The sequence below is a fragment of the Equus caballus genome, chromosome 10, assembly GCF_041296265.1.
Source record: "Equus caballus isolate H_3958 breed thoroughbred chromosome 10, TB-T2T, whole genome shotgun sequence".
NCBI lineage: Eukaryota > Metazoa > Chordata > Mammalia > Perissodactyla > Equidae > Equus > Equus caballus.
The window spans coordinates 55567797-55581387 of record NC_091693.1 but is presented as its reverse complement, the minus strand read 5'-3'; the positions used below and the strand labels follow the sequence as shown (position 1 = coordinate 55581387).

General features: G+C 39.4%; 1 long non-coding RNA gene across 1 annotated transcript in view; it reads right to left on the bottom strand.

The window, feature by feature from the left end:
- Window positions 1–12167, bottom strand: part of LOC138915800 (uncharacterized) — a 30408-nt gene extending 18241 nt beyond the window's left edge. The window contains exon 1 of the long non-coding RNA XR_011422103.1: window positions 12108–12167. This is a non-coding gene — a long non-coding RNA (uncharacterized lncRNA). The remainder of the gene's footprint in view (window positions 1–12107) is intronic.
- Between the last annotated feature and the right edge of the window lie 1424 nt (window positions 12168–13591).

Genomic DNA, 13591 nt, shown 5'->3' with positions numbered 1-13591 from the left:
GTTTTTCCACCAGAGGAAGTAAAAAACATTACAGAATTTCCAGAAAGTATTTCAAGCAACACCTTTAATGTATTTTGATGCGAAAACTTCAGTTTTTGAAAAATAGCCCACTAAATGATGATAATGTGGACAAATATTTAATCACAAAGATTTTTTTATAGTGTAATTTATACTAACTAAAATGGGATAATAATCAACTGTGGGAGACTGGTGAATTAAATAGGGCGTGATGGAATATTATGTAGTCATTAACATTAATTTTCAATAAAATTTAACGAGTTAGAGAAATGCTCATGATTAAAGTTTAAATAGAAAATCAAGAAACAAATCTTACCTATTATCTGTCTATCATCTATCAGTCTATCTATATATAATGATGCAAATTTAAACATGTATACACTTAGAAAAAAATATATAAAACATAAACCCTAGTTTAATTTTTATTTTACTGTCTAAACTTTTATGCATATTCTGATTTTCTGCAACATGTAAATATTACTCTTTGACAATTATGAAAATATAAGCATTTAACATGTGGTGAATTTTAATACAGTTAGCCCATAGTCATCAATCCCATTCCATAAAGAAAGAACCACAGGAAGTGGGAGGCTTAGGGGAGCAGCAATCGGAAGAGCTGGAGAGCAGAACTGAAATGAACTGAAGACGAGTGAGTACCAAATAGAACCATTCGGCCATGAGCATCATTATAATCATAGTGAGTATTCGTTTTGTTCTTAGTGCATCCCATGCACTATCCTTAGAGCCTTACATAAGTTAACTCATTAAATCTTCACCACAACTCTATGAGGGAGGTATTATTTTGTTATTCCCATTTCATAGTCAATAAAAAGACTGAGGCAGAGAGATTAGAACCTGCCTGTGTTCTGACAGCCCGTGGAGCAGAGGGCGGGATCAGTTGAAGGTTCATCTGATCCTAGAGTCTGGGCTTTTAATCCCGGTGTTCCACCACCTCCAGGCTGGCGTTTGTTTTATGGGCCAGGAAGGGACTTTTAAGACAACAGGTGCTCTTGTAGGTACTTGCACTGCAGCAGTCCCTGTATTGCCATCTTAATTGTGTGGCTCCAGAAGTTTGGCAGGGGTCAACTCCAGGAGATTTGAATCCAAATTTCATATTCTTCCTTCCTCACCATACAGAATACCAGGAAAGCTCTTTCTTGTTATTATAAGGATGAATCTTTGTATAAGAAGGCTAATTACACTGAGCGGCCAGCTTTGCTCTGCATCTTGTGTAGCATCTGGTGCACACACTACTGATTATTAGAGATCATATTTTGACTCATTGTGAACTATTTATTTTCTAGGTAGGTTAAGAGATAATGCTGTGACCTAATTAGGAGGCCAAATTGCAATTGCATTACTTTAGATATAATTATTCAGCTAGATTGTGAACATTGTTTAGAGAGAGTGGACACAAGAAAATCAACCTTCGAAGTTGAAGGAGCAAATATCCTCACCTACTTCACAACTAATTAGTCATCAAATTTTCTAAGTAATATCTATGGATTAAAACAACTCAATGAAAAAAATTTATGAACTCTTTTAGTATCCTGAGCTTTCATATGCCCCTTACTAAAGGTACCTAAATATGGCAATCAACTGTGGTCAGAAAGTAAATAATCTTTCCTTTAATTGTCACAGTAGGAATCAGCTTTAAGAACCCCTAAAAACACTGTCAATACAGAATGATTTGAAAAGTAAAATAAATGACAGCTCATTATTCTCCCTAATTAAAACAAATTAATTAGCTTGCTGTCAGAAAGAATGCTATACAAGGCAGGTGAATATAATCTATTTAAATAGCTCCTTGATTGCAAAAGAAATTCAGATCGTGTGAGATTTCAGTAATGAACACTAGATATTTAACGTCTTTGTTAAAACTGACAGTTTCATACTGTGTTCTCATAGTACTTCATAGTTTTTAAAAAAATATTTTGCTTTAGTGAAAATTGCAGGGTTTAAAGTGTATAAATGCAATCCATGGACCATACAACCAATGGACCAATTCTTGGGCTATATGACTGCCTCCCTCACATCCTTATTCATGATGTTAATTCTCAGCCATATCAAAGAAAGAAAATAATTTTCGTGATGTACTAGGTGACTTTCTTTTTTCCTAATCTAGAAAAGTATCCTATTATTGAATAAACAGATTATTGAAAACTTTAATTTTGAAGATATTTTCTTAGACAACTTGCAAATGGAAATTGGGGAAGCTGTAGCAGTGAAATGGATGGATTTGATGAAAGATCAGTCTTGAATAAATCTGTTCCACCAGACCCTGATGCAGAGAGATGATGATATCAAGGACTGGCCGACTCCACCCAATGCCTCTCTCTCACCCCACATCCCATCAAAACATGGATGCAACTCTAGAGAAATTGACTGAGATTAAATTTCTATTACTTGAAGGACAGAAAGTAAAAATAGTAAAGTTTCAGGAAAAATGAAATTTACATTTCTTTTGCATGTAAGTTCTGCAGACCAGTGAGGGAGACAGCGAGAAAAAGACGATGGACAGATTCTACACACACATGCACACACACACTGGTGTGATGCCACAGAATTTCAGGAGATACCTTCTAAATTATGTGAGCCAGAAGGGCCTATGAGAAAAGGTGATGTTTAAGCTGAAACTTGAAGGATGCAATGAAACAGAACATAAATATATGTGGAATCTAAAAAAAGCCAAACTCATAGAAACAGAGAATAGAATGGTATTGCCAGGGTCTGGGATGTGGGGGAAATGGAGAGATGTTGTTCAAATCATAGAAACTCTTAGCTATAAAATGAGTAAGTTCTGTGGATCTAATGTACAGCATGGTGAACTGTAGTTAACAATATCCTGTTACAAACTGGAAAGTTGCTCTGAGAGTAGATCATAAATGTTCTCACCACACACACCAAATTTTAATTACGTGAGGGGATGGAGGAGTGAACTAAGCCTAAGGTAATCATTTTGCAATATACACGTGTCAAATCATCACGTTGTATGGCTTAAACTTACGCAATATTACATGTCAACTATATCTCAATAAGGCTAGGAAACAAAAAAAATTTAAAAAATTGTGGAGAAAAGAGCATTCTAGGCCAAGGCTGCAGCATGGGGAAAGCCCTGAGGCAAGAGGGAGCTTTGACTTGGAGAAACCTGCAAGATGCCATCGTGTGTGTGGGGCTGTGTGTGTGTATCACAGTGAAAGAGGATGTGAGTTACTCAAAGTCAGGTAGAGCAGGTAGACAGGAAACACATTCCCCTCTCAAAATACCTCACCCACCTATAGTGTTTGGAGAGGTCAATTTAACTTAAACAGACGCCTGACCTTAGAATTGGGAACAGTGTCTGAGACAGTGGGGGCAGGGGGGGAGCTGAGCTGCATGGTCAGATTGTGTGGGCCAGTATCAGCACCGGGGGAGTCAGAGCCGCATGGAAGCTAAGGTCATGGGAGCCAGAAATAGGAGTTTTCAAGAAAAGGCACTTTTTGGAGAGAGAACAAAGCGACAGATGTTCAAAGAGAAGCAAAAATGAGAGCATGTGTGGATTCAGAGACTGGCCTTCAGAGAAAGTGGCTGCCTGACAATTTGTTTGTTTCTATGTGGTCCTGCTTTTCATTCTTGTGAGGTCTTGCTCTTCATATCCCATGTGAGTCTGTGGTGGGCACTCATCATTTTTGTCTGCTCAGTACTCATTTATCTCTTCCACAACTGTGGACTCTGGTGGGACTGTAAATTATAGCATCCATCCGGTCCTTTGGTCCAGGGAAGAGCACGTGGCCCAGTGAAAGTTTCCCTCAGAGACTTAGTACATGAACACCAGGACAAAAAGAGTCTCCCTTCCTTTTGAACCATGACTATAAAGGGTGTAGGTTCCCAAAGGCACTCTTTCCTGCTATGAGTTGAGAGGTTGCCTATGGTAAAAGGATGAGGTCAAAATACAAAGAGAAGCAGGGATGAGCAAAGCTGACACAGAGAACCCTCACGATGCTGTTAGCTTAGATCCAACATATGTTAATCCAATCTCACCCTTCTACTTGAGCCATTTTGAGAGATCCTGTTCTTTGCAAATAAATCATTCTTACTAAGATACTCTGTGATCATTTAATTCAATTTTCTCCTTTCATGGATGGGAAAGTTAAGGCTCAGAGAGGCTAAGTGACTTCCCCATGACTCTCTAGCACCATAAACTGTGGCATCCAAACCACAAACTCAGAGCCTTTTTCCATCTCCCTGGACCTGCAGAGTGTGCCTTATAGTGACAGCTTTTCACAAACAAAATGCTATTTAAAAACAGATTATACATCATAAAAAATACTAGGACTTCACAAGATAAAAATGCCCCAAATCAACAGATAACTCGAGTTAGGAAACTCATAGATAAGGATCAATCTCATTATTATCAAATAAACGCAAATGAAAAAAGGGAATAATGTCTTATCTATTCAATTAGTTTTCCCCCCAAATTAACAATATCTAATATGGGAAGCAGTACAGTCAAAGGTTTATTGCTCTCAGAGACCTTGGCTAAAGTTCTTTCTTAGGTTTGAAGCCTTGTTAATACTCATATTTAATTATTTTCTCTCTTTCTTGGGAAAAGAAAATTTAAGACTTTTGTTTTTATTCTCAAGTAATTTCCACAAAGATCAATGTGTCTTTCTCAGAAAGATAAATTTTGCATCATTGCAACAATAAACACTCAATCTTTGTAACACTTGCAAATTTCTACTGGAAAGCATTGCTCAAAGTATTGGCCAGTTTGTGGTTTAACGATGCCTCAGGTGACATGATGTCTTTGCTGCCAATTACATTTGCTAGGAGAATTTTTAAGGGATGGAAAAAAAAATCCTCCAGGTTGTAAGAAGAATCCTAATTTTGAAGGTCCAGTTATGTTTGGACACAAGAAAAAGAAAGAGGGGCCAGCCTGGTGGCGCAGCAGTTAAATGCCCACGTTCCGCTTTGGCAGCCTGGGGTTCGCTGGTTCGGATCCCGGGTGCCGCAAGCCATGTTGTGGTAGGTGTCCCACATATAAAGTAGAGGAAGATGGGCATGAATGTTGGCTCAGGGCCAGTCTTCCTCAGCAAAAAGAGGAGGATTGGCAGATGTTAGCTCAGGGCTAATCTTCCTCAAAAACAAAAAAATGAAAAAGAAAGAAATGTCACAGACAGCTTAAATCAATGTGGTAATATTTGCATCCTGTGTAATACTGCTCTGTGTAGAGAATAAAGGAACAGCTAAATAACTTTTTGATTGTCTTTTGAAATACTTGAAGTTTTGAAATGTCTGCATCATTGTGTATTTTTCAAAAAGCAGAGACTGGATGTCTTTTGGCAAACACGCAATAATATTATACATAGCATCATTCTTTGGCAAAAAATTTTTCTATGTAAAAATGATAATCACAGTCAGGAATCTATCAAGGAAAATTAGTATCAATTTTGGAAAAATTTAAATGGATGAACTTGTCCATTTCAGTAGTTTTTATAATTATGAACAATATCTACTGAGATTCGGGCACTGTGCTAAGAACCTTGCAAGTAGTATAGTTACTGTGCGCTAGAAGGTAGGCACTATATTATTCTCATGTTGTAGGTAAAGAAACTAAAGATTAGAGAGCTTGTATTAATCATGGTTCTCCAGAGAAATAGAACCAATAGGAGATTGTATATATGTATATATATGTGGAGAGAGAGAGACAGAGAGACAGAAAGGAAAGATTGATTTTAAGGATTGCCTCAATTGACTATGGAGGCTTGGCAAATCCCAAATCTGCAGGATGAGCCAGAAGGCTGGAGACCCAGGGAAGAATTGCAGCTCAAGTCTGAAGGCAGTCTGCTGGCAGAATTCTCTGTGTGTGTTGGTGTCCTAATCTCCTCTTTTTATGACACCAGTCATGTTGCATTAGGACCCACCCCAATAACCTCATTTAACCTTAATCACCTCTTTAAAGATCCTGTCTCCAAGTACAGTCACATTCTGAAATACTGGGGGTTAGAATTTCAACATACATATTTTGAGGGGATGCAATTCAGCACACAGCAGAGGATCATTCATTTGTTTGACAAATATTGATTGAGTGCCCACTATGTGTCTCTCTGTGTGAGATTCTGGAGAAAGATAAAATAGCATTTTTAAGACCATGCAGCTGATTACTGGTGGAAACAAAGTTTGTTTGATATCAAAGAGTGTGCTCTTAAGTATTCTAATGTCTTATAATAGCAGAAATCTGAAAACAAACTAATAATTGAGTAGAGTATTGGATAATCTCTTGGAATGTTATGCAACTTAAAAAAGCTGATTATAAATGTAAGAAATGTGGGAAACTTTTTTGATAGTAATAGAAAATGTGGGTTACATATATTTATATATTAGGGCTGCATCTGTGTAAAATTGCATAGGAAAAAAAGATTAAAAAGAAATATATCAAAATACTAACAGTAGTTTCATTGGAGTAGTAAGCAATCTTAGTGTTTTTCTTCCTTTCAAAATTTTTGGTAATATACTTTTCTGAAAAGTTCTAAGAGATTAAATAATAAAAAGTGATTATTTTTGTTACTTTATAAGACTCATAAATGACTGAATAAGTAATTTTAACATAGTAAAATCTCTTTGTGGACATATTGGTTAATCAAGGAACCATTAGTATTGGAACTAGACTGAATACCAGTACAATGGGTAATTTAATGATATTAACAGCTGCTCATGTTACGAGCTGACAAGACTCACTGCCATCAGTACCAAAGTGATCTAATGATGTTCTTGACCAAAACCCATTTATTTTGTTCTTGAGCTCAATTTCCTTTACGCACGCTTTACTGAATTTGGAAAGTCTATGGTATTTAAAAAACATCATTTATATTTCTTTCATTTTTAATTCTGAAAACTTAGTGGGGTATTTGGGGGTTTACGGAATGGAAAAAAATGGATATATTTTTATGACTCCCATATATTTACCCATGTCACTCTTCTGTAATGGCTGCTTGATCCTACTTTGGTAGTCTAGTTAGAAAGCATATATCCTTCCAAACATCAGCTATTCTTATTGTTCATCTCTAGGCTTTTTCAGATTAAATTATGGTTGGTTACAGAAAAGTTAAAAATAACTAGCATAAGTTATGAATATTTAACATTTCATAAGCATACGCGATGTTCTGACCACTGAATATTCTCCATGGCAAGACAGCCAGTGCACTGTGCTAAATTTCAGCATTCCAGCTGATAGTAACAGCCTAGGTCCCTTCCCTTAGCCACTCACCAGTCTTGACCCACACACCAGTCTCAACAGAGGGCTGCTTTTAAGTAGTCACCGTGAAGAAGATATTATATCGTAGGACACAACAGAATACAACAAAGAGAAAGGAATATGAACATCTTTCAGATGAGTGACTGCTTGTGTGGTATACCAGAGGAACAAAAACAGTGCTCATTTTCTTCCTTCCAACAAAAATTCCCCTCAATGAAACCTAAAATCTCTCTGTTAGGAGTTATTAGGTAATCCTTTGGTGCTTGAAAGAAGTAACAGTTAGGACTCTATGGCCTTGGTGTGACAGAACTGTTAAAAGTCTTCTTTGTGACGCCAGAGTAGAGGTAACATATGAACCCAGGGGGGTGGTGGGGAGGAACTAACCAGAGGGAATGGGCAGCTGAACAAGGAAGACAGGTGATGGGGAGAGTAAAGACAAATGACCCTCTTAGGGTCTGAATGTCTGTGTGCCCCCCAAATTCACATGTGGAAGTCCTAACCTCCAATGTGATGGTGTCAGGAGATGGGACATTTGGGACATGGATTAGGTCATGAGGGTGGAGCCCTCATCAATGGGATTAGTGCCCTTTCAAAAGAGACACCAGAGAGCTCTTAGCTTTCTTTTCACCATGTGAGGATACAATGAGAAGACAGTGGACTGTAACCAAAAAGAGGACCCTCGCCAGACCCTTAACCATGCTGGCACTCTGATCTCAGATTTCCGGCCTCCAGAACTGTGAGAAATCAATTTCTGTTGTGGATAAGCCACCCAGTCTATGATGTTCTATTATAGCAGCCCAAACTGACTACAACAGGTCTCTACCTCACAAGAGGGCCTGGTAGTAAGGCTTATCCCAGCCAGTGTGGATCTTAGAAGGGGAGGGAGGGAGGAGGTGGGAGGCAGAGACTTGTGCTTTAAAACGTGTCTCTCTATTTCAAATGGAAAGGATGACTAATAATACTGCAACCTCAATGCAGAGGCTAAAATCAGATTCTCTTTTTTTTAAAGTGAGGCCAGCTGGGAGGTAGGCCTGGTGTTTGTGAAGGGTAGAGGTAATCTAATGGGAGAAACTGTCCCTGCAGACTTTGATCATGACAATGACCCAAACTAGGCCAGCGTGGGAAAGTCATGTGGACTAAGGTAATTTTAGAGAGGATAGCATAAATTTAATCTCAATGCCCTCTAGATTCACTTTTAACCTTTGGCCCTAGCTCATATTGCTGATTTTGTTTCTGATGTAACCTATGATAACTATGGAGGTTTTGTTGTGCCTCCCACAACAGGAGTGGGAGGTGTTTATATTGGAGAAGTTCAGAAAGGGGAAAGCCATCAAAAAATTGTTGATCAAATCTGAGTATGGGGGTAAGGTGGGGAGAAAACTGGAGAAAACGGTGGATATCACATGAATGGAAATGCACGTTTTTCTACTCTCTCTACTCAAATTGAGGATATTATTACATAGTCAATTTTAGTGCAGTTGAGAAGTCAGAACACTATGGCAACAGCCAGACCAGTGTGTGACTCTTGGTTCTGCCTGGATGACTTGGGGCAATTACTTAATCTACCAGTCTCTTTTCTATAATGTAATATCATCTACTTCATGCTTGAGGATTGAATTAGATGATGTAAGTAGGACATTTGGCAGAGTGCCAGGCACATAGTTAGAGCTCAAGAAAATATTTATTGGTTTCATTATTTAGAGGAGGGTCCCCCCCACCACCCCGGAATGTTTGCCTGAAGAACTGGTGTGGTAGGAAAATAATGCCCCCATCCTCACTCAAGAGGTCTATGTCCTGATCCATAGAACCTATGGATATGTTACTTACATGGCTAAAAGGACTTTGCAGACCTAATTAAGAGTAAAAAACCTTGAGATAAGGAGAATATTCCTGTATTATCCAGGTGGGCCCAATTTAAATACTTGATTATAGAGAGAGGTGGTTACAGAAGAAGAGTGAGAGAGAGATTTGACATAACTGGCTTTGAAGATGGAAGAAGATGGCCATGAACCCAGGAATGTGGGTGACCTCTAGAAACTGAGAAAAGCAAGGAGACATATTTTCCCTTAGTGCCTCAAAAAATGAAAGCAGCCGTGCTGACACTTTTTTAGCCCATGAGACCCATGTTGGATGTCTGACCTACCTGGGTAGAGGTTGTAGAGCTGGGAGCCTGAGCAACACCACACTGGGTCAAAGGTCCTCAGAAGGACTCCCTGCGACTAGCTATCATGGGTGAAGAGGATTTACTTCTGATGGTATTTTCAATTTCCATTCACAAGAAAGGAAGAGTTTCAGCCTAAGCTCAAGCGGTTTTCAAGACTTAGTTTCAAACACGTCTACACATGTCTAAAAGCTAATGGGTCTAACATGGAAGAGGTGCCATTGTGTGAGAAGAGAGGCAGTCAGTGAAGTCAGTCCAGTAAGAAGCCTTGAAGTTCAGAGAGGTGGCAGGATTCTGAGCACAGTGTTTCTTCCTAGAATTGTTTGAGTCCTATGGCAAATGGGGGTTCAAATTAAAACTAAGGAGTGTTTGTTCATTTTCTAAGGAAGATTAGCCCTGAGCTAACAACTGTGGCAATCTTCCTCCACTTATATGTGGGACACCACCACAGCATGGCTGATAAGTGGTATAAGTCCATGTCAGGGATCCGAACCTCCACCACCAAAGTGGAATGTGCTGAACTTAACCATTAGGCCATGGGCTGGCCACAATGTGTTTGTTTGTTTTTAGCTCCAGCTTATTGTAACCTACACCAGGGAGAGTGACTTTTCTCCTAGGGGCTCCCAGGTTCCTTTCGAGTTTGACACCATCAGGGCCTCCAGGGCATGGGCAGTGGCTGGGCCTGGTGTACAATATGGCACTGACTGGAGGAGGCAGAGCAGCAGAGGAGGGAAAAACGTGGATGGCATGTGGTAGGTGACAGGATTGGCTATGCCCTTAGCCAGGACCTCCACAAGGTCTCCTGAAAATAACTAAGGGGAACTTTGAAGAGGGAGAGGAGTCATTGAGGAGTGAAGTTCTAGAAACTAAAAGAATGTTCACAAATATCCCACCTGCATATTTGCTAATATAGTATTCTATATATTATTTATAATAACGTTGAGTTTTAAAACTTAATTATACCTTTTCTAGGACATCATGTTAAGAATGATTACAATCAGAGAAAAGTGGTCTCTCCAGTATGGAGGTGTTGGGGGCAGGTTAACAACAAAGGAAATGGGATATATCCTAATAGTGTCCTGAGCATTCATCTCAGGGTTTAATTGAAAAGTTTAATGAGCAACCCGGCAGTGCTACATTGCTTTGTTAAAACAGGTCAGTAAAATTCCCATATTATCAGAATATTTTCAGGATTCCCTTATCAGTTACTCTAGAAGTAACTCCTTAGAAAAGCAAATTACGAATGAATAAATGAATGAATGAATAAACAAATATCAGCACACTTCTCAGGGCAGCAGACATATGCCTGTTTACCCTTTAGGATTTGCCTAACACAACTTCCTATAGATAATGACTTTTTATTGCATCATGATGATCAAAGACGCAATTATAAGCTACCAGGCACCTTTGATACACATGTGCACTCATGGGCTGCCACTTGAGTTGTCCACAGACCAATCATTGCTGTTGGAGGGTAGGTTAAGAAAACATTCTAAGGAGTTCAGATTTAGTCTTGGTTGACAGAGCCATCCTTATCTATGATTTGGTTAATTAGAGCACATTCAAGATTTAAGATATCATATACACATAGGCATAGAAAACGTTCTAGAAGGATGCATCCCAACATATTAGTAGTGGTTATGTCTGATATAACTACAGTATATTATGAATTATATTAATGTTTTTTATGCTATCAGTATTTTCAAACTTTCATTACAATGACATATATTACTTATATAATAAAAAACTATAAAAACACGATTAATATAATTCATGGCTTTTAAACTGAAAATATCTTGAAAACATGTTCTCAGCAAGCATTCATTCTAAAAAATGTGCATTATATTCCTATCCTGTACGTGTTATGATGCCAAGAATGGTAACACTACTGGAAAAGAACAAGAATGAAAATAACCCACATCCATATTTTGATGTGACAGACATGGACATTTATACACAGGCCAAGCACAATTATTCAAGCCAAGTGCCATAGGGACACAGAAGAAGGGGAAATGGTTGGAAGTTTATGGAAGCGTTTTGGAAAAGGTAATTGACACAGACCTTGAAATATTTCAACAGGTGTCAAAGTAAGATGAAAATTAGTTCAAGGAGTAGCATAGTAGAAGCTTGAAAGGGTACCACATGTTCACTGCTGGAGTGTCCGTCCCACAGGCCTGGAGCGGAGCACTTGTGGGTGGGGGAAGAGGAGAGTAGAAAGTGATGCATCTGTGGAGACTGGATGGAGAGGCAGCGTTGCCCACAGGAAAGCGCACAGCTTTGGGGTCAAAGAGACCACAGTTGAAGTCTTGGGGTTGAATTTTCAAAAGATAACCAGAAGAAGCAGCTGAAACTCCGTTATACCCAAGCGCTCCTCTGCGAGCTGCACGGGGCACTCACAGAAGCATGTTCTCACACTAATGGCCTCAAAGGATTCATTCAAAGATCTCCTATAAATGACTCACTGCATATGGGCACTTTGCAAAAACAGAACAAGAAAACACTGACTTGACTATTTCTCTAAAACAGCCTTGCAAGTAAACGTTAGTCCATTTTTCTTTGTTATTCCCTACCCAAAACCTCCCCAAACTTCACACATCCAAGGATATATTTGAAAAACCAATCAAAATTAGAGATCTCCTTTCTTTACCCCTTGCCTGACACATATTTTCCTCATATAAGTCAGATGCTGCTTACCTGACTCCTTCCCAGTGCAGGGCCACCAGCTGGGGCCGGGCAGACAGTTGCAATCCCAGCAGAGTGTGAGGATGTGGAGCGTGGCAAGCCAATCCCCGGAGGAGTCTTTTGGCACCTAATGCAGTGTCCTATGAGATCCAGGCTTGCATTTTGGCAGCTCAGGCATTTCTATTTTCATTCTTGTGCCATTCCCTATTGAAACTTGCAAAGCCAACCCATAGTTACATCCAAACCAGGGATACAGAGCCAGTAAATGAGCCCACAGACTAAAAGAGAAAGCTGAAATTTAGACTTGGGTTGCAAACAGCTATGAGAGGGCCTTATATTTGAGCCATCCTGAGCTGTTCTATAGAACAAGATTGTTTTTTTGCTCTGGCCTAGTCTATGTCATGGAAGCTATAAATGCAGATGCCGGTCCCTGGAAATATTTGGAAAGAATAGTTTAATTGTTTGAATAATTGAAGTGATTATGGGCAATTGAGACACAAATTTGCAGAGCCTGCAGCATCGCAGCATCCCCAGACACCCATTTGCCAAGCAAGCCTGTGAAATTCCTCTTCCAGTCTTTCCCTGGATCTCACATCCTCGTCATAACCAATACCTCTGCCTGAAGACAGCCTAATATCTACTACGTATTACTCCCTGATGAATCTGTCCACTGAGGCAGCAGATAGGGGGAGGCAGGAGGTTAGATATGACTACGTCATCTGGCTAGGGTATTTTTGGCTCCAATCTCTGGGACTTTATCAACAAATTTTTTAAAAAACCCAAAACAACCCTTTCCTATTTCTAAAACAGGATTTCTCAAAATGTGGTCTTTCCCAGAACTGCATGGATTAAAATCTCCTAGGGAGTGCTTGTTAAATGCAAATTCCTGGGTCTCAACAGACACACTGCATCTCCAGGGATGGAGTTCTGGAACTACATCTTTCTAAAGCACCTTAGGCGATTGTGTTAGGCACTAGCATTTGAGAAACATTGTTAAGGCAAAGGAATAAAACTACCCTCTTTTCTCTCCCAGATTGCTTTGCAGTGAACGTTTTTTCCATCAAAGTTGCCTTTGAAGGTGAGTCTTAGTTCATTTGTGCAACTATAACAGAATATCATAGACTGGGTGCTTTATAAACAACAAATTTATTTCTCAGAGTTCTGGATGCTGGGAAGTCCAGGATCAAGGCACAGGCAGATTTAGTGTCTTCTCAGGTTCATAGACAGCTTCCTTACTTCCTGGATCATAGCTGCCTTCTTACTATGTCATCAGATGACTGTAGAAGGGACAAGGGTGCTCTCTAGGGTCTGTTTTATAAGGGCATTAATGCCATTCATGCAGGCTCTACCCTCATGCCCTAATCACCTCCCAAAGGCCCCATCTCCAAATACCATCACACTGGGGATTAGGTTTCAACGTAAGAATTGTGGGGGACACATACTTTCAGTTTGTTGCAAGGTGTGTGTGAAGGTGGGGGAGGTTGTAGAGGTAGGTG